Below are 7,218 nucleotides of genomic sequence, written 5' to 3' on the forward strand. Positions count from 1 at the left end.
TTCCTGATATAGATGGACTCGTAAACTGGCTTTTTGGGACTCATTTATTTCAATTAGCATAATGTCTTCAAGGTTTATCCATGTTGTAGCATGTGACAGGAGTCCCTTCCTTTCAAAGGCTGAATAATATTCCATTAGGGAGGACTGTGGGCCACCAGGGTCAGTGAAGCTCTCAGGATGGCTGGGTGAGGGGCGCCTGGGTGGCTGAGTCGTTAAGCGTCTGCCTTTGGCTCAGGTCAGGATCCCAGGGTCCTGGGATCGAGCCCCGCATCGGGCTCCCTGCTCAGCGGGAAGCCTGCTTCTCCCTCTCCCACTCCCCCTGCTTGTGTTCCCTCTCTCGCTGTGTCTCTCTCTGTCAAATAAATAAAAATCTTAAAAAAAAAAAAAAGATGGGTGGGTGAAAACTTGCTCTAAAAGCCGTTGACTTGGTAGCTTTTGCAGAGATCATAAGGCCCCAAACCAGAAGGCCACTTCTAACTCCCTGAAATCCTAGAAGGAACCCCTCACCTCCACACTGGCCACTCTCCCTGGGAATCCACCTGCTAGTGACTGGGCTTACTACAAGGCCAATGTGGCAAAGGCTGGCTTGGTAGAGGACTTTGAGAAGTTCAATGCCCTGAAGTTTCCTGTGCCAGAGGATAAGCATACTGTTCAGGTGGATGCCAAAGAAAAAGAAAATGTGAAAAGTTGTGCTGAGTATTTGTCTCTCTCAAAGGCCGGGATTGAGGAATGTGAAAAAGAGCTGGAGAAGTTGCAGAACATAATTCCATTTGATCAGATGACCATTGAGCACCTGAATGAAGTCTTCCCAGAAACCAAATTAGGCAAGAGAAGTATCCCTATCGGCCTCACAAGCCAATCAAAAATTTGTAAACTTGAGTTGGGGAGAAAGCCCTGGCCCTCATATTATAAATGCTGGACATTAAAAATAATGATATGGTGGGCGCCTGGGTGGCTCAGTCGTTAAGCGGCTGCCTTCGGCTCGGGTCATGATCCCAGAGTCCTGGGATCGAGTCCCACATTGGGCTCCCTGCTCAGTGGGAAGCCTGCTTCTCCGTCTCCCACTCCCCCTGCTTGTGTTCCTGCTCTCACTGTCTCTGTCTCTGTCAAATAAATAAATAAAATCTTTAAAAAAAAATAATGATATGGTAAAAAAAAAAATATTCCATTGTAGGTATATATATACCACGTGATAATTATCTATTCATCCATCCACGGACGTTTGGGTTGCTCCCACCACTTGGCTATTATGAATAATGCTATGAACATGGGTGTGCAGCTGTCTCTTCGAGACTCTGCTTTCCATTCTTTTGGGAATATACCCAGAAGTGGCATTGCCGGATCATAGGGTAGTTCTATTTTGAAATTTTGGAGGAACCATGTACTGTTTTCCAGATTGCTTGTATCATTTTACAGTCTCGTCAACCGTGCACAAGGGTTTCTCCACATCCTTGTCAACATTTGTCATTTCCTAGTTTTTCTTTTTTGATAGTATCCGTCCTGAGAGGTATGAGATGACATCTCACTGTGGCTTTGATTTGCCTTTATCTAATGGTTAGTGAGGTTATATGTCTTTTTATATGCTTGGTGGCCTTTTGTACGTCATCTTGGGAGAAATGTCTGCTCAAGGACTTTGACCATTTTTTAAATCAGGCTATTCTGTTTTTGTTGTTGTTTCCTTGTTGGAGTTCTTTACCTATTCTGGATATTAACCCCTTATCAGATATAGTGATTTAGAAATGTTTTCTCCCATTTCATAGGCTGCCTTTTCACTGTGTTGATTGTGCCCTTTGATGTACAGAAATTTTTTAGTTTGATGTAGTCCCATTTGTCCATTTTTTTTCTTTTGTTGCCTGTGCAAGAAATCATCGTCAACTCCAACGTCATGAAGCTTTCCCCCTATGTTTTCTTCTAGTAAGATTTTTTTTTTAAAGATTTTATTATTTATTTATCTGAGAGAGAGAGAATGAGAGAGAGCACATGAGAGCGGGGAGGGTTAGAGGGAGAAGCAGGCTCCTCGCCGAGCAGGGAGCCCGATGCGGGACTCGATCCAGGGACTCCAGGATCATGACCTGAGCCGAAGGCAGTCGCTTAACCGACTGAGCCACCCAGGCGCCCTCTTCTAGTAAGATTTTTAACATTTTTAAATGATTGGGGGAAAAAATCAAAACAATAAAAATATTTCCTGACTTGTGAAAATCACATGGATTCAAATTTCAATGCCCATAAAGTTTTATTAGAACAGAGCCAAATACATTCATTTATACATCATCTATGGTTGCTTTTGAGCTGTAACCACAGAGCTAAGTAGTTGCAACAGAGACCAAATGTGGTTCTCTCATCTCTTTGTACTACTGCTTAGAGTACTATAAATCACAGCAACACATTTACAACTCTACAGCATTTAAAGTGTCATGTGTAACTCCAGACTGCACCTTTTTTTTTTTTTTAATTACCAGGGCATATCCATTATGTCAAAACAAGAAAAGGAAAATGGATTTTGATTGCCGTACTTTTAAGGCACACCGGAGTGGGGATTACTTAGTTATCCAATTAGATGGTGTATTAGCTCGAGCTGCCATAACAAAACACCATAGGCTGTGTGGCTTAAACAACAGAAATTAATTTCTCACAGTTCTGAAGGCTGGAAAGCCCAAGATCAAGGTACAGGCAGGGCCAGTCTCTGGTGTGAGCTCTCTCCTTGAGCTGTAGATGGTCTTTCCTCTGTGTGTACGTGTGGGGCGAGAGAGCGCTCTCACTCTCCTTATAAGGCCATCTTAGAACCCTATAGAATTAGGACCTCACCTTTATGATCTTACTTAACCTTAAGTGCCTCCTAAAGGCCCTATCTCCAAATACAATCACATTAGGGGTTAGAGCATCAACGTTTGAATTTGGGGGCAACACGATACAGTTGAAAGCAGAGAGCAAAATACCGTGTTTACCATGCATTGAAACGATAGCTGTGTTAAAAGAATACCACATATGTCAGCATTTCCAGACCAAGCACTCATCACAATATTCCCAACCCACAGGAAAGCAATGGTCAGAAAAACTGGAACATTTAAAATGGAATATCTCATCACAGCAGAATTTCTTCACAAAACTAAACAATAAAACTGAGCCTGTCACCAAAGGAAGTTTCCAAGTGGCTCACTTTTTAGCCAAGCAAAGAAAGCCATTTACTGATGGTGGGTTAATTAAACATGTTTGATTGCAGCAGTTAAAGAAATGTGTCCAGAGAAAATAAATTTGTTTCAAGCTATTAGCTTGAATTTTTGGTGAGAACAGTTGTTCGAAGAGTTGAGGATCGTGAGAGCAACATCAGTAGTCAATTAAAAACAAGCAAATGATTGTGAGTGCTTTTGCTTGGGTCTTGATGACTTGACAGATGTTATCAATGCTTCCTAATTGTTTATTTGAGGCGGCAGTACTAAGTTTGAAGTGATCGAAAAATTAGCCCTTACGAATGGTCTGTGTGGACCAGTTATGGGAGAGTGTGTTTTCAACATTGAGAAAACACTCATTCAGTACAACTTGAGGTAGAAATATGCGAAGATGTGTTACAACTGATGGTGATAATCTGTGTGGGACAGAAAAAGGCCTAGGGGAACAAATTCACAAAACGTGTGAAAACGTAAGATGTCTACAGTCTATGGTTATTCATCAAATTATTCATCAGCACGTACTTGCAGAAAATAATTGAGTCCATCCTGTGTTATTGAACCACTAGTACGCTCTCCTGGACTTAACCACTGACAGTTCTGTGAGTTTTATTTCAAGAATAGAAACTGAGGAGCGCCTGGATGGCTCAGTCGGTTAAGCGTCTGCCTTTGGCTCAGGTCATGATCCCAGGACGTGTTCCACATCGGGCTCCTTGCTCAGCAGGGAGTCTGCTTCTCCCTTTGCCCTCTGCCCCTCCCCTTGCTTGTGCTCTCTCGCTCATTCTCTCCTTCTCTCTCTCAAATAAATAAATAAAATCTTTAAAAAAAATAGAAACTGAATATCCTGATTTGCTGGATGCTGCTGAAGTTTGATGGCTTAGCAGTGCTAAAGTTTTATTGAGATTTTTTGAGCTCCAAAAAATCTGAGTGGATTTTTTCTGAATGAGATCTGCCCTTAATTGCTATTATAAAATAGTAAATGTGTGGAATTTGTTTTTTTAAAAAAAAAATATTTGTTTTTGAGAGAGAGAGACAGCACGCGTGTGCACGAGCATGAGCAGGGGGAGGGGCAGAGGGAGAAGCTGACTCCTCGCTGAGCAGGTAGACCAATGTGGAGCTTGATCCCAGGACTCTGGAATCATGGCCTGAGCTGAAGGCAGACGCTTAACTGACTGAGCCACCCAGGCGTCCTGTTCTCTTTTGTTATATAAACACCTACATGATATCCTCAATTTGACCTCTCGGTACCCAAAGCTCTCAACATTTACTATCTGGCCAACACGGAAAAACTTGCCAACCCCTCCATAGGCATCTGAGTGATAGCCACCCGGGGTTTTACTGGAAAACAGTCCAATCAAAACCAATGTCTGTGACAAGGCTCCTCAACCCTATTCTACTTTGGGGTTCCCAGGTCATTCTTTTTTTTTTTTTTTTAAGATTTTATTTATTTATCTGAGAGAGAGAATGAGATAGAGAGCATGAGAGGGGGGAGGGTCAGAGAGAGAGGCAGACTCCCTGCTGAGCAGGGAGCCCGACATGGGACTCGATCCCGGGACTCCAGGATCATGACCTGAGCCGAAGGCAGTCGCTTAACCAACTGAGCCACCCAGGCGCCCGGTTCCCAGGTCATTCTTAGCACTACTCGCTACATTCCCTAAGGTGGGAGCAGCGAATGCCCCATTCCTTTGTTTGAGGGTCTTACTCTTTGTGGCACAGGAACCTGCTGTCAGCCAAAAAGTCAGCTTCGGTTTTATTCCCAAGAGGCCTGATAGGTACTAATTTGAATCAACACCAATCCAGATTTTCTGAGGCTAGATCTGTGGTTCAGGGGTCCTCACTAGAGAAACAGAGCCCCAGCTTCCTGTCACACAACCAGACACCTTGCTTCTGCTGCTGTCACCGGCTTATTACTATATCGAGTTACACGGATATAAAGAATCCCCATAAAAAAATAATCACCCAGTGATGAACTGGAAAAGGCAAGGTCTAGAGAGCTCTTAGACTGTAGCCTCCAGTTTCTCTTTGTTTATAAGAGCAGTGATTTAGAAATTGCAGATGTGCTGAGTTACTAAATACTCTTTGGGGGAGTATAAACTTACTAATTCAGCAGTATCTAATTCAGTAACTATGTTAGTCTAAGACCACGTTGGTGAAAGTGAGTTTTAGTGGACGTGGAAAGGGCAAATAATTTGCTTTTATAAGCATAAGACACTTACCGTGACGGAAACACTGGGTATGTATGTAGCAAATTGCTTTACATCCTTCCTGCTTATGGAAGGTCTACATGTCCTTATTCTAGTATCTGTATTCATGGCGAAAAGAGAAAAATCTATGCTACCAGATGGATATTAAACCAAAGATGAAGCTTAGAAGTAATCTGTGACCAGGAAATGAAAGGCAGAGAATTAGTCTCCAGGGTGCATATTATTGTTGTTGAAGAAAACCAAAACAAAAAACTTCCCAAACAAAAATCCACAGATACCTTTTTCTTCTTTTGCAAAACAAAGACTCACTGGTTGAGAATTTATGGCTTAGTACTTGTAGGGATAGTTGTTTATTTTTATTAGCCTTCTATAGTGGTCATTAAACTGACCCTTGATGGGGTTAGTCATTTTCAAATTATCCAAGCTTTTTGAAAAGTCGTTTCACTCCCCAGCCCAACCCCCACAAGCCTTCCCAAGAGAACACCTGTTTCATTAAGAGATGTTTTATTTTTGTATCCTTCATTTGGACTCCCCCTGTTTTAATTACTAATGACCCTCCAACATCCATGTTGACTTCTAGATAAAGTGAGTTTATTTTCCAGAAAATCTAAGTGAAGCCAAATATGTGAGGAGCATGCTAACTTGTTACCAAGATGTGAGTGCACTCTTTTAGCTTGTTTATATAGTGCCTTTAGTGGGGGGGGGGAACCCAAATTCCTCAGGCAATGGTTAATCTGATGACCTTCTGAGTCACTGAGGTATCAGTAGCCTATCTGATCCACAAATACGTTTAGAAGCAAAGAACTAGGTCAAAGATAAACTGAGGCATATCATTAGAAGTTTCAGGACGGCTGGGTGGCTCAGTTGGTTAAGCATCTGCATTCCGCTCAGGTCATGATCCCCGGGTCCTGGGATCGAATCCCATGTCTGGCTCCTTGCGCAGCCAGGAGTCTGCTTCTCCCTCTGCCTGCCGCTCCCCCTGCTTCTGCGCTCTCTCTGACAAATAAAGTCTTTAAAAAAAGAAGAATTTTAGGAGTTTTATGTAAGCAAAAATGGATTCAAATTAGGCGGCACCAAGCTGAAAGTGGTTCGGAGTGCTCTCCAGACAGAAGCCAGGGCAAAGACTCCCACAGAGTAAAGGTGGGAGCAAAGAAGGAAATGATTTGATTGGCTATAGCTTAAGCATTGCCTTAGTTGGAGACACCTAGGTGGCTGGTTGTAACTGGTTATCTTTAGGTTTTGATTTCTTAATCTTGAGGCATTCACATGCTTAGGGTCTGGTTTGCTTACATCAGCCTCGAAGGGATTAGAACCACCTCGGTCTAATGGCCTCATTTAATTCAATACAACTGATCATCCATAACTCATGTATTGCTTTCTAATTTTTTATAAAGAATTTCAAGTTGAAATTTAACCACTATGTAAGGATTTTAGTCATTTTTTCCCAAAACATCCTTTTAAAAAAGTACACTTCCTGATGTAAACCACACAGATGGGGTTGGTTTGGCACATCTCAGGCTGGGTGGACACAATCCAAAAATAGAGCCAAATTTCTTCAAAGACTGTTCAATTAAAGTAGTTTCTACATTAGCAATAAGCCCAGTTTTCCATTGCATACCACATTAATTTAAAAACAAAGCAATAGGCTCAGTCAATATTTCCTTGGTTTTGAAGCGTCCCTCCATTTTTTTTTATAAGTGTAGGAATAGCCTATACCTAAAATCATGACCTTCATTTTCGCTGACAATATCTAAGTGGGGAACAACCCTGTATTAATTTCCTATGGCAGCTGTAACAAATTATCACAAACTTGGTGGCTTAAAACAATGCACACTTACTCTTCTACAGTT

The 7,218-nt window shown here is 42.0% G+C and overlaps 1 pseudogene; it reads left to right on the forward strand.

Moving 5' to 3' along the window:
* The first annotated feature begins 389 nt into the window (after nt 1-389).
* Nucleotides 390-873, forward strand: LOC110577160 (annotated as a pseudogene).
* Nucleotides 874-7,218: the final 6,345 nt, after the last annotated feature.

Source organism: Neomonachus schauinslandi, chromosome X (assembly GCF_002201575.2).
Source record: "Neomonachus schauinslandi chromosome X, ASM220157v2, whole genome shotgun sequence".
Lineage (NCBI taxonomy): Eukaryota > Metazoa > Chordata > Mammalia > Carnivora > Phocidae > Neomonachus > Neomonachus schauinslandi.